General features: G+C 42.1%; 1 protein-coding gene across 1 annotated transcript in view; it reads right to left on the bottom strand.

Annotated features, from left to right (window-relative positions):
• The window catches only part of LOC138282675 (activated RNA polymerase II transcriptional coactivator p15-like), an 88,483-nt gene extending 78,577 nt beyond the window's left edge, over positions 1-9,906 (bottom strand). The window contains exon 1 of the mRNA XM_069220489.1: positions 9,769-9,906. The gene's annotated coding sequence lies outside the window, so the exon portion shown is untranslated. The remainder of the gene's footprint in view (positions 1-9,768) is intronic.
• Positions 9,907-24,150: the final 14,244 nt, after the last annotated feature.

Below are 24,150 nucleotides of genomic sequence, written 5' to 3'. Positions count from 1 at the left end.
TGTTTGGGACAAAACTGCCCCTATCCCATGTTCAGAGGCATCTGTCTGCACAATGAACTGCTTAGAATAATCTGGGGCTTTTAGAACTGGTGCTGAGCACATTGCTTGTTTCAGGGTGTCGAAGGCCTGTTGGCATTCCACAGTCCAGTTCACTTTCTTGGGCATTTTCTTGGAGGTGAGTTCAGTGAGGGCTGTCACAATGGATCCATATCCCTTCACAAACCTCCTGTAATACCCAGTCAAGCCAAGGAATGCCCTGACTTGAGTCTGGGTTTTTGGAGCTACCCAGTCCAGAATAGTCTGGATCTTGGGTTGGAGTGGCTGAACTTGGCCTCCAAGTACAAGGTGGCCCAAGTAAACCACAGTTCCCTGCCCTATCTGGCATTTGGATGCCTTGATAGAGAGGCCTGCAGATTGCAGAGCCTTCAAAACCTTCTTCAGGTGGACCAGGTGATCCTGCCAGGTGGAGCTAAAGACAGCAATATCATCAAGATAAGCTGTGCTAAAGGACTCCAAGCCAGCAAGGACTTGATTCACCAACCTTTGGAAGGTGGCAGGGGCATTCTTTAAACCAAAGGGCATAACAGTAAACTGATAATGCCCATCAGGTGTGGAGAATGCTGTTTTCTCTTTTGCTCCAGGTGCCATTTTTATTTGCCAGTACCCTGCTGTCAAGTCAAAGGTACTTAAGAATTTGGCAGCACCTAATTTATCTATGAGCTCATCAGCTCTAGGAATTGGATGAGCATCTGTCTTGGTGACAGAATTGAGCCCTCTGTAGTCCACACAAAACCTCATCTCTTTCTTTCCATCTTTGGTGTGAGGTTTGGGGACTAAGACCACTGGGCTAGCCCAGGGGCTGTCAGAGCGCTCAATTACTCCCAATTCCAGCATCTTGTGGACTTCCACCTTGATGCTTTCCTTAACATGGTCAGACTGTCTAAAAATTTTGTTTTTGACAGGCATGCTGTCTCCTGTGTCCACATCATGGGTACACAGGTGTGTCTGACCAGGGGTTAAGGAGAAGAGTTCAGGAAACTGTTGTAGGACTCTCCTACAATCAGCTTGCTGTTGGCCAGAGAGGGTGTCTGAGTAGACCACTCCATCTACTGAGCCATCTTTTGGGTCTGATGACAGAAGATCAGGGAGAGGTTCACTCTCTGCCTCCTGATCCTCATCTGTTACCATCAACAGATTCACATCAGCCCTGTCATGGAAGAGCTTAAGGCGGTTCACATGGATCACCCTCTTGGGGCTCCTGCTTGTGCCCAGGTCCACCAGGTAGGTGACCTGACTCTTCCTTTCTAGCACTGGGTAAGGGCCACTCCATTTGTCCTGGAGTGCCCTGGGAGCCACAGGCTCCAGAACCCAGACTTTCTGCCCTGGTTGGAACTCAACCAGTGCAGCCTTTTGGTCATACCAAAACTTCTGGAGCTGTTGGCTGGCCTCAAGGTTTTTGGTTGCCTTTTCCATGTACTCTGCCATTCTAGAGCGAAGGCCAAGTACATAGTCCACTATGTCTTGTTTAGGCTCATGAAGAGGTCTCTCCCAGCCTTCTTTAACAAGAGCAAGTGGTCCCCTTACAGGGTGGCCAAACAGAAGTTCAAAGGGTGAGAATCCTACTCCCTTCTGTGGCACCTCTCTGTAAGCAAAAAGCAGACATGGCAAGAGGACATCCCATCTCCTTTTGAGTTTTTCTGGGAGCCCCATGATCATGCCTTTTAATGTTTTGTTGAATCTCTCAACTAAGCCATTAGTTTGTGGATGGTAGGGTGTAGTGAATTTGTAAGTCACTCCACACTCATTCCACATGTGTTTTAGGTATGCTGACATGAAGTTGGTACCTCTGTCAGACACCACCTCCTTAGGGAAACCCACTCTGGTAAAGATACCAATGAGGGCCTTGGCTACTGCAGGGGCAGTAGTCGACCTAAGGGGAATAGCTTCAGGATACCTAGTAGCATGATCCACTACTACTAGGATGTACATATTTCCTGAGGCTGTGGGAGGTTCCAGTGGACCAACTATGTCCACACCCACTCTTTCAAAGGGGACCCCCACCACTGGAAGTGGAATGAGGGGGGCCTTTGGGTGCCCACCTGTCTTACCACTGGATTGACAGGTGGGGCAGGAGAGGCAAAACTCCTTAAACTTCTGGGACATATTGGGCCAGTAGAAGTGGTTGACTAACCTCTCCCACGTCTTGGTTTGTCCCAAATGCCCAGCAAGGGGAATATCATGGGCTAAGGTCAGAATAAACTCTCTGAACGACTGAGGCACTACCACTCTCCTAGTGGCACCAGGTTTGGGGTCTCTGGCCTCAGTGTACAGGAATCCATCTTCCCAATAGACCCTATGTGTTCCATTTTTCTTGCCCTTGGACTCTTCAGCAGCTTGCTGCCTAAGGCCTTCAAGAGAGGGACAGGTTTCTTGTGCCTTACACAGCTCCTCCCTTGAGGGTCCCCCTGGGCCTAAGAGCTCAACCTGATAAGGTTCAAGCTCCAAAGGCTCAGTTCCCTCAGAGGGCAGAACTTCTTCCTGAGAAGAGAGGTTCTCTTTTTCTGACTGTGTTGCAGTTGGTTTCCCAACTGACTTTCCTTTTCTCTTGGTAGGCTGGGCCATTTTTCCAGACTCCAGCTCTACTTTTTCACCCTGTGCCTTGCATTGTGCTCTTGTTTTTACACACACCAGTTCAGGGATACCCAGCATGGCTGCATGGGTTTTTAGTTCTACCTCAGCCCATGCTGAGGACTCCAGGTCATTTCCAAGCAGACAGTCTACTGGGATGTTTGAGGAGACCACCACCTGTTTCAGGCCATTGACCCCTCCCCATTCTAAAGTTACCATTGCCATGGGATGTGCTTTAGTTTGATTGTCAGCGTTGGTGACTGTATAGGTTTTTCCAGTCAGGTATTGGCCAGGGGAAACCAGTTTCTCTGTCACCATGGTGACACTGGCACCTGTATCCCTCAGGCCCTCTACACTTGTCCCATTAATAAAGAGCTGCTGCCTGTATTTTTGCATGTTAGGCGGCCAGGCAGCTAGTGTGGCTAAATCCACCCCACCCTAAGAGACTAGAGTAGCTTCAGTGTGGACCCTGATTTGCTCTGGGCACACTGTTGATCCCACTTGGAGACTAGCCATTCCAGTGTTACCTGGATTGGAGTTTGGAGTGGAATTTTTCTTGGGACAGGCCTTGTCTCCAGTTTGGTGTCCAGACTGACTACAGTTTCGACACCAGGCCTTTTTGGGATCAAAGTTTTTACCCTTGTACCCAGGATTGTTTTGTGAAGAGGCTCTGGGCCCACCCTCCTGTGCAGGTTTTTGGGGGCCTGTAGAAGACTCTTTACTATTTTTATTTTTGGCTGTCTCACCACCTTTCCCCTGGGGAGGTTTTGTGACCCCTTTCTTTTGGTCACCCCCTGTGGAAGTTTTGGACACCCTAGTCTTGACCCAATGGTCCGCCTTCTTTCCCAATTCTTGGGGAGAAATTGGTCCTAGGTCTACCAGATGCTGATGCAGTTTATCATTGAAACAATTACTTAACAGGTGTTCTTTCACAAATAAATTGTACAGCCCATCATAATTACTTACACCACTGCCTTGAATCCAACCATCTAGTGTTTTTACTGAGTAGTCTACAAAGTCAACCCAGGTCTGGCTCGAGGATTTTTGAGCCCCCCTGAATCTAATCCTATACTCCTCAGTGGAGAATCCAAAGCCCTCAATCAGGGTACCCTTCATGAGGTCATAAGATTCTACATCTTTTCCAGAGAGTGTGAGGAGTCTATCCCTACACTTTCCTGTGAACATTTCCCAAAGGAGAGCACCCCAGTGAGATCTGTTCACTTTTCTGGTTACACAAGCCCTCTCAAAAGCTGTGAACCATTTGGTGATGTCATCACCATCTTCATATTTAGTTACAATCCCTTTAGGGATTTTCAACATGTCAGGAGAATCTCTGACCCTATTTATGTTGCTGCCACCATTGATGGGTCCTAGGCCCATCTCTTGTCTTTCCCTCTCTATGGCTAGGATCTGTCTTTCCAAAGCCAATCTTTTGGCCATCCTGGCTAACTGGATGTCCTCTTCACTGGAGTTATCCTCAGTGATTTCAGAGGTGTTGGTCTCTCCTGTGAGGGAGCCAGCATCTCTGACTATTATTTTTTGAGTCAGGGTTTGAGAGACCCTGTTCTCCCTAGATAGGACTGGTAGGGGGGAATTGTCCTCCAAGTCACTATCCTCTTCCTCTGAGTTGCCACCCTCAGAGGGGTTGGCCTTTTCAAACTCTGCCAAAAGCTCCTGGAGCTGTATTTTGGTAGGTTTGGGGCCTATGGTTATTTTCTTTAGTTTACAGAGTGACCTTAGCTCTCTCATCTGTAGATGGAGGTAAGGTGTGGTGTCGAGTTCCACCACAGTCACATCTGTGCTAGACATTTTGCTTCTAAAAGTTGGAATACTTTTTAAGAATCTACAACTAGTTCTAGGTTCTAATTCAAACTTTTACAAACTTTTAAACTCTAAAAGAAATGCTAAACAGGATCTAACACAAGGCCCTAGCAGGTCTTTTAAGAATTTAGAAAACTTTTCAAATTGCAAAAATCAATTTCTAATGACAATTTTGGAATTTGTCGTGTGATCAGGTATTGGCTGAGTAGTCCAGCAAATGCAAAGTCTTGTACCCCACCGCTGATCCACCAATGTAGGAAGTTGGCTCTGTATGTGCTATTTCAAAGTAAGGAATAGCATGCACAGAGTCCAAGGGTTCCCCTTAGAGGTAAAATAGTGGTAAAAATAGATAATACTAATGCTCTATTTTGTGGTAGTGTGGTCGAGCAGTAGGCTTATCCAAGGAGTAGTGTTAAGCATTTGTTGTACATACACATAGACAATAAATGAGGTACACACACTCAGAGACAAATCCAGCCAATAGGTTTTGTTATAGAAAAATATATTTTCTTAGTTTATTTTAAGAACCACAGGTTCAAATTTAACATGTAATATCTTGTTTGAAAGGTATTGCAGGTAAGTACATTAGGAACTTTGAATCATTTCAATTGCATGTATACTTTTCAAGTTATTCACAAATAGCTATTTCAAAAGTGGACACAGTGCAATTTTCACAGTTCCTGGGGGAGGTAAGTTTTTGTTAGTTTTACCAGGTAAGTAAGACACTTACAGGGTTCAGTTCTTGGTCCAAGGTAGCCCACCGTTGGGGGTTCAGAGCAACCCCAAAGTCACCACACCAGCAGCTCAGGGCCGGTCAGGTGCAGAGTTCAAAGTGGTGCCCAAAACGCATAGGCTAGAATGGAGAGAAGGGGGTGCCCCGGTTCCGGTCTGCTTGCAGGTAAGTACCCGCGTCTTCGGAGGGCAGACCAGGGGGGGGTTTTGTAGGGCACTGGGGGGGACACAAGCCCACACAGAAATTTCACCCTCAGCAGCGCGGGGGCGGCCGGGTGCAGTGTAGAAACAAGCGTCGGGTTTGCAATGTTAGTCTATGAGAGATCAACGGATCTCTTCAGCGCTGCAGGCAGGCAAGGGGGGGCTTCCTCGGGGAAACCTCCACTTGGGCAAGGGAGAGGGACTCCTGGGGGTCACTTCTCCAGTGAAAGTCCGGTCCTTCAGGTCCTGGGGGCTGCGGGTGCAGGGTCTTTTCCAGGCGTCGGGACTTAGGTTTCAGAGAGTCGCGGTCAGGGGAAGCCTCGGGATTCCCTCTGCAGGCGGCGCTGTGGGGGCTCAGGGGGGACAGGTTTTGGTACTCACAGTCGGAGAGTAGTCCGGGGGTCCTCCCTGAGGTGTTGGTTCTCCACCAGCCGAGTCGGGGTCGCCGGGTGCAGTGTTGCAAGTCTCACGCTTCTTGCGGGGAGTTGCAGGGGTCTTTAAAGCTGCTCCTTGAAACAAAGTTGCAGTCTTTTTGGAGCAGGTCCGCTGTCCTCGGGAGTTTCTGGTCGTCGTCGAAGCAGGGCAGTCCTCAGAGGATTCAGAGGTCGCTGGTCCCTTTGGAAGGCGTCGCTGGAGCAGAGTTCTTTGGAAGGCAGGAGACAGGCCGGTGAGTTTCTGGAGCCAAGGCAGTTGTTGTCTTCTGGTCTTCCTCTGCAGGGGTTTTCAGCTGGGCAGTCCTTCTTCTTGTTGTCGCAGGAATCTAATTTTCTAGGGTTCAGGGTAGCCCTTAAATACTAAATTTAAGGGCGTGTTTAGGTCTGGGGGGTTAGTAGCCAATGGCTACTAGCCCTGAGGGTGGGTACACCCTCTTTGTGCCTCCTCCCAAGGGGAGGGGGTCACAATCCTAACCCTATTGGGGGAATCCTCCATCTGCAAGATGGAGGATTTCTAAAAGTTAGAGTCACTTCAGCTCAGGACACCTTAGGGGCTGTCCTGACTGGCCAGTGACACCTCCTTGTTGCTTTCTTTGTTCCCTCCAGCCTTGCCGCCAAAAGTGGGGGCCGTGGCCGGAGGGGGCGGGCAACTCCACTAAGCTGGAGTGCCCTGCTGGGCTGTGACAAAGGGGTGAGCCTTTGAGGCTCACCGCCAGGTGTCACAGCTCCTGCCTGGGGGAGGTGTTAGCATCTCCACCCAGTGCAGGCTTTGTTACTGGCCTCAGAGTGACAAAGGCACTCTCCCCATGGGGCCAGCAACATGTCTCTAGTGTGGCAGGCTGCTGGAACTAGTCAGCCTACACAGACAGTCGGTTAAGTTTCAGGGGGCACCTCTAAGGTGCCCTCTGGGGTGTATTTTGCAATAAAATGTACACTGGCATCAGTGTGCATTTATTGTGCTGAGAAGTTTGATACCAAACTTCCCAGTTTTCAGTGTAGCCATTATGGTGCTGTGGAGTTCGTGTTTGACAAACTCCCAGACCATATACTCTTATGGCTACCCTGCACTTACAATGTCTAAGGTTTTGTTTAGACACTGTAGGGGTACCATGCTCATGCACTGGTACCCTCACCTATGGTATAGTGCACCCTGCCTTAGGGCTGTAAGGCCTGCTAGAGGGGTGACTGACCTATACTTGCATAGGCAGTGAGAGGCTGGCATGGCACCCTGAGGGGAGTGCCATGTCGACTTACTCGTTTTGTTCTCACTAGCACACACAAGCTGGCAAGCAATGTGTCTGTGCTGAGTGAGAGGTCTCCAGGGTGGCATAAGACATGCTGCAGCCCTTAGAGACCTTCCTTGGCATCAGGGCCCTTGGTACTAGAAGTACCAGTTACAAGGGACTTATCTGGATGCCAGGGTCTGCCAATTGTGGATACAAAAGTACAGGTTAGGGAAAGAACACTGGTGCTGGGGCCTGGTTAGCAGGCCTCAGCACACTTTCAATTGTAAACATAGCATCAGCAAAGGCAAAAAGTCAGGGGGCAACCATGCCAAGGAGGCATTTCCTTACACCTTCGATCAAAATTTACATAGCCAAAGCGCAGGGAGCTGCCCTGAATGGGGCGGAAGTATGGGGATATAGCAATTGCAGAAAGATATCAGTGGATGAAAACAATTTTGCGAGGGCATTAATTGCATGTCCCCGTAGTACAGCTTTGATTCCTCTTTTTTATGATCTGGGGTTAAATCGAGTAGCAGATATAGTTGTTTTAAGACCTCTTTCATACTGGATAAGGATATGGACAACTCCTGAGTTGGAAATATATAAGGTTTCATTACTTGATCTACTAAAAAGCCACAATGTTGTTACAATTCCATGGATCAGACATGTGTCCCACTGGTTCCGTGTGCTGGGACTGGGTGATTATTGGAAAAATCCTTATAGTTTAGAGAGACGTCATAAAAAATTTCTAAAATCAGTTTACTGGTCCTATGTAAGGGACAACTACATTATCAGCAAATCATATGGTTGTTTGACAAATCTTTATATTGATTTTAAATGGCTTCCGCAATATGAACCTTATTTAGATATTATACCAGATCTGCAGGGCAAGTGTTTGTACGCAAGGTTTCGGTTTGGAACGCTACCATTGCAGTCCTTAACCAGTACCTGGGGGCCATTCACTCTTTCTGATACATGCCTTGTATGTGGAAGTGCCTCAGAAACTGTTGCTCATTTTATGTTTTTTTGTCCTGCATATTTTACCCTACGGTCAAGATGGATTTGTAAAATTTGTCGAGGTATGGGATTGAATAATTGTAGTTCTGCATTAAGGATTTTAAAAAGTCACAGTTCATATGATCTGATCATTGCAGTTAGCAAGTTTTTAGTAGCTGCGTGGCATATACGTCGCTGTTTTTAAAAAAAACAAGGATTTATGAAGAGGTCTTAGATGGAATTATCAGGTGTATCTTGATTTTAGTTAAATGTATTAATGTTTTATACTGATTATAGACGATGGTATTTCATTGTGATTATTTATTGTACTGTGTTGCTTTGATGGTCAATGGACCGAAGAAAGCATAAAAATAAAAAAAACACACATTCTAACTTTTGCATAAAGGCATAGTTATTCATGGCTAAATGGGTCATGGTGTGTGAAGATTCCTGACTCCAAAGGTATTTCATATTGTTTATTGATGAATTTGCATTGTATTTGAGATATATGGTGGGAATTGATCTAAGCATAGTCAAAAGGTCCATTGAACCCCTAACGCGTCCCCTTATAAATTAATAACAGAAGACCCAATAGAGGACAGACGTGTTCACACTCCCAGCGTCCAAGACTGCTTAGAAAATTAAATAATATTAAGGGATCAGTGAAGTGTATTTGAACGAAGGAAAATGTAAAACTGAAATTTTTTAAACCTTATGCAAATGTGAAGTAATTTTGAAATTTGAAGATTAAAAAAAGTAGGTAAGTATCTGCAGATTGATTTGTGGGAGCAGTGTAAGGGCATCAAACAGAATATAGTAGTGATGCCGAACAACTACAATTGCATTTAGAAAAGCTCCAACCTTCCTACTGAAAATAACATTTTGATTTTTTTTTTTATTCACCTTTCTGATTTAAATAATGCATTCCATCATTTGGGTATTGGTTTAAAGAATGCTTCAGTCTGCATTTTTTGTGTATTGCAAATGCTTACGAGGTCGCCAGCTGACCCAGTTGGAGGGCTCCTGATTCCACGAACTAATCAATGGGGAGGGGGGTCTTTGAAGGGTTAAGTTGGGAGGAGTGGGCTACCCAGTAGTCAAAAAGGTTAAGAACCACATTTATATTCGAAGATAACTCAACTCTTCTATCAAGTGATGTTTGAGCTGTGGGTTGATTAACTTTTTCAATGTATCCTCCCACCTTCAATAAAGCACTTGCATGGAGCTACATGATGAACTACTTTATAAATATAGCTCTGTCTGGCCACTCTTTCTGGCTCATTGACATTCCCCTCCAATATGATACATCTGCGTGCGTTAGCACATTATACCAGACCTTTTGGCTTTGCCAATGATTGTTTAGTTTGTGAAGCGGAGGGAGGCCCTAGTCTCTTAACAGCAGGAGAATGTTCAGATTATTTGGCCTTTTCCCCTGCAAGCTAACAAATCGCACACAGAGCAAACCATCTGGGTTTTTACAAACTATTATAAAGAAGCACGTTCAGTGGGAGGGAATCTTACGACGCTATAAAAATATATTTTAAACAAATAAATCAAGCTTGTTCCATATAACAATAACGCTACACAACTCGTGGATTTGTCAATACTATGAATTTGACAAAGGGGTAATTTTGCTTATAATGCTGCGAGTTAACAAAACGAGTCTCGTACTTCGTTAAAGAGTGAGAACTGCAATGCCGACCATGCCTATGAAGTTAAAGACTACTTACATCACTAGCTACACCGAACGTCCGTAGAATCAGACAAATGGCGGGGTTGTCCGTCATTTATCTTTTAACGGATGACATTTGTCCGTAATAGCAGTACTTCCAGGTTATGTGACATCCAATCCCTTGTCCGAACGTATTTTATGAAGTGACTGGGAATAATTGGAGTCGAATGTGTAAAATGACATAGAATTGGACCTTTGGCGATACTTTATCCAATCCTAATGCGCAGCACAAAATTCAAATGTGCTCATTGGCTGTGGAGTCCGAACTTGCATCTGCTGAATATTTTAAATAAAGTCATAGTCGGCCTCTTGGATTTGGCGGGCGGAGGTTAGATGTTAAATTGAGGGTTTATTGTGTGGCTCAGCCTGCTCCTACCCACGATTTTGGCCCAGAGAAAGGGGGCCGGGCGAGCCAGGGGCAGGGGGTATTTTAAAACAATGCTGATTTCGGGTCGTCACCTGAGTGGTGGTCGGGCTCCTTTCTTCTCGACACACTCCTTCCCCTCCACCCCCCGTTTCGCCTGTCACTTTCCATTTCCCATGTCCAGACTGCGTGAGTAGGTCATCTCAAACTGTCCATCTTTGCTTGATAAGGCATGTAGTCCTGATTTTTGCATTAAACTACCTTTTTTCAGCCTTATAGATCTAACCCATTAAATATAAGACGCAAAGCATAAAATAATAACAAATAACTTCTCGATGGTTCCAATCCCAGTCACAACCCAAAAAATACTAAACTTTGAGGCTATTCAGCTTGCCTCGTATGTCGAAAGCGTGATACAGCGTTGAAATCGTATGATTTCTGTCCAACAATGTTACAAGAGCAAACTCGTAAGTACAAGCTAAATTATTTTCCCTTTAAAATGTAGGTGCGAGGGGAACTATTGCTTGCTCTTGGGTGAAACGTACGCTGGTAAAACAACAGGTCTAAATATTCGATTGGGACTGAAATGCTATCAAGGCAGACGGGGTGTGGTTCGTCGAAATTGACTCCTAAGGAGTACAGCACAGTTTTAGAGCTCTAAATACCACAACCCTGTGGTACATAAAAGAGGTAGCGGCCGTACAATAGAAACATTTGCAGCTGTTGCATCGAAAATCTTCCATTATATGAAGGAAAAGGAGGTGTGGATTATGCTTCTCTCTCTACTGTTTATTTCAGAGCCACAAATCACAAGTAAACAGAAAAACATTTCCCATGACCCTTGTATGAATCACTGTCTAAATTACCCCCCCCAAAGGAGGGACAAACTTAAAGCATTTATCAATGTTAACAAAGGATTTTTTAAAGGCAAGTCCAGGAACAAGTGATAGCGATGGGCGTGGTTAAAAGCCCACAATTCTAACAACGGATCAGAGCGCTTGCGCGTTCGACCTAACAATGACCAATGAACTGATCATCAACGTCAACTGTTTCCACAATCCTGAAAAAAACTTGCCCAACCATCTGCATCTGGTGCAGTGGCGCCCCACGTCAATATCATCAGATTGGAAGGATTCTGAAGAATCAACATTGGTTTGTTGCCGTCTTGTCTACCTGCTGCATCTGCTGTACACTATTTCAACACTTCCATTGTGCAAGGAGCCTTGCTTCTAATCTGAACTGGATCAGACAACTCACTGTAATTTCCATTGCAACAACGATGACCATTGCAACAAAGTAATTCAAGGTTGGGGTTAAAAGTTCAATAATGCACAATAACACATGACCATATACATTTTACTTGGGTGGGATAATCCTTGCCTTCATGTCCTTAATAGACTTAAAAGTTCTTGACGAAACAGCTAAAATATTATTTTATTCTATATCAGGACTGCAGGCTCCGATTATCCTTGTTTAAAAGCTTTCCCATCATAAAAGAAGCGATAGCAGTTATCAGTACACAGTAAAATATTTCAAATGTAGAATATGAAGATGACTCTGCAGCCTTCATATATCCTCTAATCTAGAACCCAGCAGAAACGTTTTAGATGCCATGGATGCAAATGTGTATCAAACATGGTGACATATATGCCTACCTCTAACATGAGCCATTTTACCCATCGGGCTAAAGTGGCTGCTGAAACTGGTTCAAATGGTTTCTGCAATACAGTTAACAACTGACCTCTATTGTCTAAACTCCCTAGTACAAGCCTCATATGCATTTAAACACTGAAAAATACACAATATAGGAGAAGTCACACATTTAGAAAAAGTCTTGGTACATATAGAAATCACAATAGAAACTCAGGTGGGAGAATAAATCCTACCTGCTAAACCCAGAGCTCATACATCCACACTCTGCATGACATTCCATGCAATAACATGGTCAATTTGGCTGAAATCTGTTTCCTAGATAAATCTGCATTAGTCGGCTTATTCTGAAGAACTCTGAGCATTCACATCCCATAACTGAGCATAATGAGGCAACGGTGAATAAACAGTCTCATTCCAAGCATCAGCTTACTTACAAAAGGGTGTCATCCAATCTGCTTACCGTCTATTTGAGAATGTCCAACCGAAATGGCGGATCGAAAATTATTTACTGACTTCTACGTCAATCTGCTAGCAGCCAGTTCCAATTAAAAATTAACTACAAATGAAGGTTGTGCATCCATAGGATCCATACCCCACTTGTCGCACCAACCATTCCATCTCTTCCAGAATGAAGAATGTTGTTTTGTGGGTGGAGTGAGATCAAGGCCATCTAATGAAAGATTCAGATTGTTGTGATAGGCCTGGCAGGAACCACCAACTTCTGAAACTCTCCAGGCCATGTGGCATAGGTTGACCTTGCAGCACCAAAGGATGTAGAAGACCCATTGGATGTAACAAAATCTAAGGAAAAAACAGATTCTCCACAGGAGAATTGGACATTATCTGCAGAAGTACCGGAAACCACCATTGTGTCCTCCAAATTGGAGCTGGTCTATGTACAAGATAGGATATTCAAGTGACCTCTTTAGTGAGACACTGCATATCACAACAAACGAGCCCCACTATTTCAGTGCTGATGGTAAACTGATGAGAGGCAAAGTCTGGTAGATTTGCGGGTGGTATAAACGTAGGATGCCACCAGGATAAAAAAAATGCTTCAGAGTCAGTTCGTATGCATAAAGAGATTGCCACCATCTAGTGTCTTATGTTGTATTTTTTGAAGAGGGGTGGAGGTAGAACCTCTTTGTCTGCAAGGAGTTGGTCCAAAAAGCATTACATGCAGAAGAGTTTTATCACCAATTATTAGTGTAAGTACAACAATCTTTTTGTTGGAAAAAGTTGCGGAAAAGTTGGTCCTTGTAGCATTCACACTGGGCAGAAGGTTTGATTTCCTGGAGGCGTGCCATTAGTTTGCCCCCTTTCTTGTATTCTGTAGTGATGATCACAGTGAGACACAAGACAGTAAAAGGTAAAAGACTGTTTGTGTCTTTTATTTCTCAGAGTAGATGAACACACGACATGAAGCACCAGCTGACAGTAACTCTCCCATCCCTTCCAGCACTTGACAACCAACTGCCTGTCATAAGATTCCATGGAATTTTAGACACATTTGGAACATGGTGACAACAAACTATTTAAAGGCACAGCATAAAGAAACACATACTAAAACAGATACTACATACTACATCACCTTCCCCCTCTAGAAGCTAACCAAAAAATAAAATGATAAAATACACAATAAAACACAATTCAAATCTTAAAACGTAGTAATACAAAAACTTTAGAATTCGCTAATACAATTCAAAGTCTTTAAATTTGCTTGGCACCTTTACTTGACGGACACCCACGGATCTTGTACTTGAACACAGAGTGTCATGTAACTTTCCTGCCATTTGATTACATGCAATACCTCTACTGGCGAGATGCTGATTATTTTGTTGTGAGAGAACAGAATTATCATCAACACATTTAAAATCCTGACAAACATCAGTTGAAAGCATAGAATCTTCTGGATGTTTTGCTTTACAAACATTTTGATAAATGTGAGCCTGCAAATCAGAAATAGGAACCACACTATCTCTGTTCCACCACCCTTTCCCTTGTAACAAAAGTGAAGTTTTTGTAACTTTTTGTACTTTCACAGGGGACATGAACTTTGTTTCCCCCTTTAAACATTTTTTTTTTTTTATTAAAACCCAATTACCTACTTCTATTTTAACTTCGCGAACATTATTCTTTTTATCATAATAGTCCTTCTGTTTGATCTGTTTAACTAGTGCATTCTTCCTAATAGTCTCACAATCTATAGCAATGTCATTACTATGAGGGGCTAATCTCAACCATTGAGGAATAGGTTTAGATTTAGGATCTCTGCCTCGAAGCACTCTGAAAGGAGAAAAAATTGTTGTGGAATGAGGAGTTGTTACATACGCCCAGATTTTTTCTTTTAGAAAAGTTTCCACGTCAATGTTCAATGAAACGGCAGTATACGATTAGCCCGCTCTACTAAGCCATTAGAAGATGGACTATATAGAGCCACTTTTATGTGCGAAATATCTAGACCTGTCAAAAACTAATTCATTTCTTTTGAGACAAAATGCATACCATTGTCTGTGACAATATAGCGTGGAGAACCCTCAATTTGAAAAGTCTTCTTTAAAAAATCAATAGCTGTTTTCGTAGTAGGTGATTCAACAAAATCGTAATAGATCGATTTCGAAAAATAATCTACTAGCACAATAAGGTAACGTTGTTGTCTCGGAAGAATAAGGAAAGGACCAGAGTAGTCTAAAGCCACCTTCACCCAAGGAGATTCAGGCATCTCCACAGGAAATAAAGGTTTGTGTGTAGTTTTCCAATGTTTGTCCGAAGCAATACACTGAGGACAAAGTTCAATAAATTGAGAAACTGCTTTGTCTATACCTGGCCACCAAAAATGTTGTTTAAGTTTTTTAACAGTGGCTGAAATTCATAAGTGTCCCTCATGTGCCATTGAACACAAATGTTTCCTTATTGCAGTAGGTGGTATGAAGTAAGTACACTGGCTCTTCTTGTTCTTTCCTTAAAAGTTTATTTCCAGTTATAATGTACAGACAGAGATACATGAGCTTGCCATCCCCAAACCGGCACAACTCTGACCTTTCATATGAAAACATTCCAATCCCCAGTCACAGCCTGCCCCAACATTCCACTGCCCCAACATTCCACTGCCCCTGATGTCATAGCATTCTTCTTTTACATACAAACCAATACATCACTACACATCCCCTTCCCTTAAAAAAAAACACCAAAAAACAAGACTAAAATAAAATAATAATATGTATATAAATAAATATATATATTTTTATTTAATCACACACAAAATTTTCTAATACCTTAGGTTTTCTCAAAACCCTGCCGAAACAACTTTTCTTCACTTCACCACAAACTACATTTTTATTCTGTTCACGCTCATTCACATTACATTCAAATTCTCCCATATTAATACGAGTCTGGACACCTTCCTGACAGCCCCTAGCTCCCAATTCCTCAATAACTCTAGAATCTTTGTTACCATCAATATCACACTCCAACCACCAATATTTGTTATTATTACCTTCCAGCAAATCATACTGCACAAATTGTTGTTTGCAAGGCTTAGCAATAGCAACGCGACTCATGTGACATACACTGCCATCATCCAAAATGACAGTATTTCTCATCACTTTCTTAATTCTTATAGGCTTGCCAAACTTGCTCTCACCTTTAGCCACTTTCCTTACGGATTTCACTCTCACCCAATCTCCCACATTCAAATGTGCTTCTTTAGTGCCATATTTATTATTAAAATATTCCTTGTTCTTTTCTTGTGAATTCTTTATGCACTTTCTTACATGTTCCTTGCTCCAAAGTACTTGTCTGCTTCTTTGCATCCAAACAGGGTTAATCTTCGAAAATGGAATTCTACCTCGCATTATATCAAACGGACTTTGACCTATTGTCTCATGAGGTGTCACTCTATAAGCCCATAACATTTTCCTTAACTCAGAATCTATATTACTTTTGTTTCCATGCTTTGCAATTTGAATGATGCCCTTGAAAATCCTATTTATACGTTCCACTACAGCATTCCCCCTGGGATGATATAAAGCTGTAAACCTTTGTTCAATACCAGTCATTTTAGCAAAAGTTTTCATTTCCTCAGATTTAAATTGAACACCATTGTCCGTCAATAAAATTCTGGGAAATCCTTCCCTCAAAAATATTTCCTCCAAAAAAGTAATCACTACCTTGGTATCAATTTTTTGTAACACAGAAAATTCAATCCACCTTGAAAACAAATCAACTAAAACCACAATAAACTTTGAAGTCCCATCATGCCACGTAATAGGACCCATAATGTCTAAAGCAACTTCTTCCCATGGTATATTAGGACAACTTGAAGAAGAAATTGGTGGGTTAAGTGTCTTTTGAGATTTGTCACTATTCTCACACTCCATGCAGTCACGTACATATCTCTCAATTTCTACATCAATTTTTGGCCACCAATAAGGTACTTTAATTCCTCTTTTGGTGCGAGATATTCCTGAATGACCTTCATGTCCAATAGCAATAAGTTTATTTCTAATACCACAGGGGGGAATAATCTTCCCACCTCTACACACAAAATCACCTTCAATGCTCAATTCATCTCTCACTTCCCAAAAAGCTCTTAACATATCACTGCTTTTGACTTTCTTGTCATTATACCAACCGAACATCACTTTGTTTTTAACTTCTTTCAACACTTCGTCTTTCTCATACTCCATGATCCATTCTTCTTTTTGCAATGAGCTTAAAGTATTCTCATCAAACACACCAGCTACACACCAGTCATTCCATGGATGTTGATCCAACTCTCTTAAAGGTAAGGACATTCTACTTAAAAAATCTGCAGTAACATTTTTTACCCCAGGAACATACTGCACTTCATATAAGAAATCTTGTAGTCTCATAGATAGTCTAGCTATTCTCGCAGATGCTTTACATAAACCTTCTGTAGTTAACAATTTAGTAAGAGGCTTATGGTCAGTCCGTATGATGCATTTTTGCCCCCAAACAAATTTCCGAAAGTGTTCTAATGCCCATACACATGCCAAAGTTTCTCTCTCTATTACAGAGTATTTTTCCTCTGTGGGAGACAAAGAACGGGATGCAAATGCAACCACATATTCTTTACCCCCATTGTCACATTGTGTTAATACACTACCAAGGCCCTTACCACTCGCATCCGTAGTGATAATAGAACAAGCTTTTGGATCGTACCCATGCAACATTGGAGCACTCACAATTGCATTCTTAATTTCCTGAAAAGCCTTCTGACAACTTACATTCCATTCAAATTTCACTTTGTTTTTTAGTAACAGTCTCATTTGGTAGGTTTTAGCTGAAAAATTTTCTACAAATTTCGAATAAAACTCGGCTAGACCTAAAAAGGATCTCAAATCATCTTTAGATGTGGGGCATGGGGCATTCTTAATAGCTTCCACCAACTTTTTTTTAGGTCTTATGCCTTCATGATCAATCTCATGTCCTAAATAGGTTACTTTTCTCTGTGCAAATCTACATTTACTGATCTCTGCGGTCAAACCTTTTTCTTGTAAGATGTTCAAAACATTCCTCAATTCCTTATCATGATGTTTCTTGCTACTTCCCATAACTAAAATATCATCCTGAAAGAATGTAACATTAGGCAAATGTCCAAATAACTGCGCCATCAACCTTTGAAAGACGGCAGCCGCCGACGCCAAACCAAATGGCATACGTTTGAAACGAAAACAACCCCAAGGTGTACAAAAAGTTGTAAGATGTCTGCTATGATAGTCCAACCTAACCTGGTGGTAAGCAGACGACAAGTCCAAAGTGGAAAACCATTTAGCATCTCTCGTGGCAGACAACATCTCATCAATACGAGGCAAAGGAAACTGATCTACTATGATATTATTGTTCAAACCTCTCAAATCCACACACAAACGCACTTTGCCATTAGCTTTACGCGCAACAACCAAAGGTGAAACCCACTCAGAAGCTTCAACTGGTTCTATAATCTGTGAATTTTGTAACCTGTCCAACTCTTTTTTTACCTCTTCCCTGACAATAAACGGAATATTCCGTACCTTATGAATTTTTGGTTTGGCATCCTTTTTGAGTCTAATCTGATGTATAAAGCCTTTCAGTTGACCTACTTGCCCATTGAACACTCCTGGAAACTCTTGTGTGACCCATTTCTTTGTGTCTTCTTCATCACACATTACTAAGACTTGCTCTACACTGTTAGGATCAAGCACAATATGCAGTTTCTTTTGGTCTTTCCAGCCTAATACCGACGGACCATCCTTAGCCACATATAATTTACATACGGCTTGTCTTTGCTTAAATTTGAATACCAGCACTCTAAAACCAATAATATCTATTCTATCACCAGTGTAACTTTCAGGCGAAATGTCAGAGGTTTCTAAATGTTCCCCTAAACTATGTACAAGATGCTTTTGCCATGTGCATTCTGAAACAATACTGTATGGGGAACCAGAGTCTGCTGCCACCTGCAACATAACTCCCCCAAATGATATCCAACACAAGGGTTTGTTTGACGTTTGTCCTGAAATGTTCAAAACCACAGTTTTGTGACCCCTCAGTTTATAATTTACGTCTTCATCACTGTCATCAGAACAGTCTTCCACCACTTCCTTAATGCAGGCCACTTTACTGTTCACCTTCTTCAGTTGTTTCTTCCTGCACACCCTAGCAAAATGGCCTACAATTCCACATTCCAAACACTTAGCATTTTTAGCTGGACACCCATCAAATTTTGCAGAATGAAAGGAACTCCCGCAACGGAAACACTCATTTCTGGATCGATCAGGCATGTTAGATTTTTGATTTTTTGCAAAAGTTTGATTTTTCTCTTTTTTAAAGTCATTATCCCGCTTATCCATGGACCATTTGTTGTGCTTGCGATCACTAACTTTGGCAACAACTTCTTCAAAGTTCTTATCCTGTGCCAAAGTGATTTTCGCACATCTTTCGGATAATTCTGCTTTCTTTACTAAAGCAATAATATCCTTTAGACTGGATTCGCCTTCAATCCACAACCTCTCTTGAATAGATTTGTTTTTAGTATACATTACAATCTGGTCCCGTACCAGTTCATCATGTAGACCAGCAAACCTACATGAGCTAGCTAAATGTTTTAAAGCAGAAACGTAGCTCTCTATGTCCTCGTGTTTCTCTTGTTTCCTGTGGAAAAATGCGTGACGAGTAACCGCAATGCAAACAGCAGGAGAAAAATGATCATTTAAATCCAAAATAGCACTTTGAAACACATCTTCATCGCCTCTATCGTGTTTTTGTAGTTGATTGTAAATACGAAGACCTTCAGGGCCTAAACAGTGCATTAAGATCCTTTTTTTTCTTTCAGCAGAGATTAAACCATTGCAATCTTCTAAGTTTGCGATGTAATTCAAAAAATATTCCTTCCACTCCTTCCATTGTACAGCTGGTTCACCAGGAGACGCTAAAAATTCCTTTGGTGTACTCAACTGCAAAGAAAGTGACGTCCCTGTACCAGAAGAATCTCCACTCGAAGACATGGTGTACTAAAAATTATAGCTGTAAAATATAACTCTTTAGCTTACTTCTTCAGCAAGACATGTATCTCTGTTATAATAATTTCTGTTAGTTTTCCTTTGTGCCGGATAAACTTCAGCAATGAAGTTGCTAAAAAATGAAGAATAGTAAAAATAATACCATGTACTTGGTACTAATTAACATTAAAAGGGTGCTGTTCCTGCTCCCATGTAACTTCCAGCGCAAGAACCAGCACGTTCACAAGACATTGTTATTAAGCATTATGTTGTCCAGGCAACCAGTAACCAAGCGGGGGTGCACGCGAGGACCGAGGCGATGAAAAATCTAACGTTTGAGCAGTACACACGCGCCTCAAACAAAGTAAACAAACGGCAACTGTATTAGAGAAAGAGAAAAATAAATAAATAATAAAAAAAAAAACTTCCCTCACTTGCTTAAAATAAGTTGCCTTTAACAAAGCAGGTCCGAAAATAGCTGCTCTCCAATCCTCAGTCTGATGTCTGTAGCGTTGCCTTCCAATAATTGCAGTTTTCTCAGTCCAATGCTTGCTGCTTTACGATCCTTCTTGTCGCCATGTGAAGTAAGTACACTGGCTCTTCTTGTTCTTTCCTTAAAAGTTTATTTCCAGTTATAATGTACAGACAGAGATACATGAGCTTGCCATCCCCAAACCGGCACAACTCTGACCTTTCATATGAAAACATTCCAATCCCCAGTCACAGCCTGCCCCAACATTCCACTGCCCCAACATTCCACTGCCCCTGATGTCATAGCATTCTTCTTTTACATACAAACCAATACATCACTACATGGTACAATTAAATCTTTGCGTACACATATTTGATTTTCACACGACAATTCAGATGCCACTTGTGCAAAACATTTGAGATCACCTGAAAGTGACTTATCTTGAGGCCAACCCACATTTATGAAATGTAATACTTTTTTAAATACTTAATCCTTATCCATAGCCTCCAACCACTCTTGTTCAGAAATAATACCTTCACAGCTTGATATTACATCAACAACAGCTACAACACATTCTTTTTCTTCGCAAATCTCACTGTGAGCTTCCCTGAGAGGTAAGCGGGATAAACAGTCTGCCCTGAAGTTCTTTCCACCTTGTATATACTTGATCTTAAAATTGTACTCTTGTAATTTGGACAGAAGTCTAACTAACCTCGCAGAAGCTTTTCCCAAACCACTATCACTTAAAAGAAAAACAAGAGGCTTATGATCTGTAAATAATTCAAATGATGTACCCCAAACGTAAGTTTTGAATTTCTCCACCGCCCAAGAACATGCAAGAGCCTCTCGTTCAATGGTACTGTATTTCATCTCTGCTTCACTGAGGGACCTAGAAGCAAATGCAACTGTGTTCTCTTTATTATTAACCCACTGTCCAAAAACAGCCCCCAGCCCCTTCAAACTAGAATCAACGGATATGAATGATTTATACTGAGAATGATAAGGCTGCAACATGGGTGCATTAATAACTAACTCCTTCATTTCTTCGAAAGCTTTGTTAATTTGTGTGGACCATTCAAATGTAACCCCTTTTTTGAGCAAAGATCTCAAAGGTTGTACTAACATGGCATAACCCGGCACGAAACGTGCATAATAGTCACACAACCCAAGAAATGATTTGAGAGAGTCTTTGTCTATGGGCGGAGGGGCCAACTTAATAGCCGTCACATTGCAGGCCTTAGGCTAGATTCCCTCACTAGTCATAGTATGGCCTAAATACTCAACTTCCTGTAGTATAAACTTGCATTTATTCAACTTTACTGTCATGCCACACTTCATCAGAGTACTAAAAACTTTTTCTAACTTAGCAACATGTTCTTCAATAGTTTCTGTGAATACCAGAATGTCATCCTGGAAAGCCTGGATTTGTGTCTCATGGCCAAACAAAGAATCCATAAGTCTTTGAAACACACTGGCAGCAGATGCCAGACCAAAAGGCAAACTTAAATACTTATAGGCACCAAATGGTGTCACAAACGTAGTCAAAGCCTGAGACTCTTCACTCAAAGGTACCTGGTGATAGGCAGAGTGCAAATCTATTGTGGAAAAGTATTTTGCATTACCCACATTAGCCACCATCTCCTGTATATGTGGCAATGGATGGCAGTCTACAATTATATTTTGATTCAACGACCTGAGGTCAACGCATAACCTTAAATCCCCAGAATGTTTCTTGGTCAAAACAATTGGAGAAACCCACTCCGAAGAATCAGTAGGGGCAATAACCTTCTCCTGAACCAGTTTGTCTAAAAGTTTTCTTAAATCAGCTCTGGCACTTAAAGGAACAGGCCTCACTTTATGTGTGATGGGTATGGCATCTTTTTTTAACTTAATCACATGCTCAAACCCCTTTACATTGCCAATGTTATCCTTAAAAACAGCTGGAAATGTCCCCAATAACGAATCCACTATATCACTGTCTGATGATAAATAGCAAACAGGCATATCACCAAGAACAATAGGTTCAATGTGTCCAGGACGCAGATGAATGCCAAGCCTTGCTAAATCTTTCCAGCCAACAATGTCACAACCTTTAACTGCAATGTAAATTTTTGTTACGACATTCCTCCCTAAACATTCCAAAGTTGAAATAAAAAACCCTAATAAGTCCACATCTTGTTCACCAAAAGCTTTTGGATTTATATCAGGTGAAATAAGACACGTATCAGAAGGCCAATACTTACGAAATGTCACATCACCTAAAATCGTTACAGGGGCCCCAGAATCTGCCATAACAGTAATAGATTTCCCATCAATAGTTGCTTGACAAAAGGCCCTTTGATTTTCTTGTCAGGAGCCAAATTTACATGATTCAAATCATGAATGTCAATGGTTAACAAGACATTAGAAAATCTATTAAGGCAGTCTTGGAGATGATCATCATTGTCATTAACATTCACGTTACTAATCTTCATCTTGTTACCATTACCTGAAGAACTCTTACAAACTACCTGGAAGTGACCAATTTTCCGACATCGTAAACATTTTTTACCTAGTGCAGGACATGAGGGAAAATTTCCTAAATGATTCCTTGAGCCACATCTGTAGCACACAGAACCAGAACCCCTCTTCCCTTAAAAAACGTTGTTGATTGCACAAATAGAGGAGTCATCAACCACTAGGTTGACTGGAGAGAGGCCTTCCTGGTTACCGCTGCCATGTGCACTCTGACCAGAAAGTACTTGTGTTGTTAGGATGGATCTCTCTATGGCTCTAGCAATGTCTATCGTTTCTGATAAGGTAGGGTTTCTGCAGGTCAAAATACGTTCTTGGACTTTCTTCGAATAACAGTTGAAGACAAATTGGTCCCTGATGTAGATATCCACATTATTTTCAAATTCACATCTGGACGCTAATACCCTCAATGTAGCAATGAACTCCTCCACCGACTCATCGCTGGCTTGCTTGGCTTTGAAAAAATGGTGTCTTTCCAAGAGAACTCTAGGTTCTTCTGTATATTGTTTGCCCATACGAGTTTTTCCCTCCAAATAAACATTCCAAGCAGCCTCATCACCATCTGGCCTAGGGATAATTGGCAGATTGTCAAATACTCTTTGTCCAGCAACACCTAAATGGTTGAATAATAACGCCATTTTCCTAGCAGGTGAATAGTTAGTGGCATCAATGGCCGCTAGGTAGTTCTCAAAAATCCGGAGCCATTCCTTCCATTTAATCTCAGGTTTGCCAGCTTGCTGCAAAAAGGGAGGTGGTTGTACAGCTCCTTGTACTGTAGCCATTGAGTGAAAGCACAGAGGATAAATAAGGATCTTCACAATCTGACAATGGTTGCCACAAAGCCTCCAACAACCTGGGGAATCCTTCAAAGGCTTTGTTCCAATGAGAAGACTGCCATCAGTAGTTGTTAGGTAACGCTGCTGTCACAAGTTGCTAGGGAAGCTTGCCAGCAGGAAGACTGCTGTCAATTGTTGCTAAGGAAACTCTGGAATCCTTCAGAGGCTTACTCAGACAGAAACAATAGTGGGTTACTAGGCAACATGGAATCCTTCAGAGGCTTGTTCAGAGATAAGCAATAGCATGTTGCTAGGCAACGAGGCCTCAGACACTCAAACTGAAGGAAAGCAGCTTTTTTTTTTTAAGGAAACAAAATAGCTGCCCTGCTATTTTAGACAAAATTAGCCTCACCGATAGCCAAAGCTTCCCAGGCCCGGTTTCTTTCCTCAAAGCAGGAAGTATTCTTTCGTCGGTGGGTTCAGGAAAAACTTAGCCCCACTCCTGGTACCAAAAATGTAGCGATGATCACAGTGAGACACAAGACAGTAAAAGGTAAAAGACTGTTTGTGTCTTTTATTTCTCAGAGTAGATGAACCCACGACATGAAGCACCAGCTGACAGTAACTCTCCCATCCCTTCCAGCACTTGACAACCAACTGCCTGTCATAAGATTCCATGGAATTTTATGACACATTTGGAACATGGTGACAACAAACTATTTAAAGGCACAGCATAAAGAAACACATACTAAAACAGATACTACATACTACATATTCCTAACAGGACCAGTAGTTCCCCTTGAATAATTGCAGGTTTTGAGGTTGCAGTAATTTGGGGTTATTCCAGATTTCTTACTAGGGTACTTGCAATGTGTTTAAACCAAGGTGGTTGCTCGAATTGTTGCTTTGCTTCATTTCACGCAGGTCTTTTAGGTAGATACCCATCTCAGATTTTGTACATATTTGGATCCAGTACAGTTGGTTTGAATGCTAAAAGAGCAGCACCAGTGGTCATGTTCCATTTGTCCCTTACTGCAGCCTTGGGGGTCCCAGAACTAAGATGTAATAAGCACTGCAGGAATCGATTCTCAATATTCTT

The sequence above is a fragment of the Pleurodeles waltl genome, chromosome 1_1, assembly GCF_031143425.1.
Source record: "Pleurodeles waltl isolate 20211129_DDA chromosome 1_1, aPleWal1.hap1.20221129, whole genome shotgun sequence".
Lineage (NCBI taxonomy): Eukaryota > Metazoa > Chordata > Amphibia > Caudata > Salamandridae > Pleurodeles > Pleurodeles waltl.
Note: the sequence above shows the minus strand (reverse complement) of the source record. Positions and strands in the feature narration are given on the sequence as shown.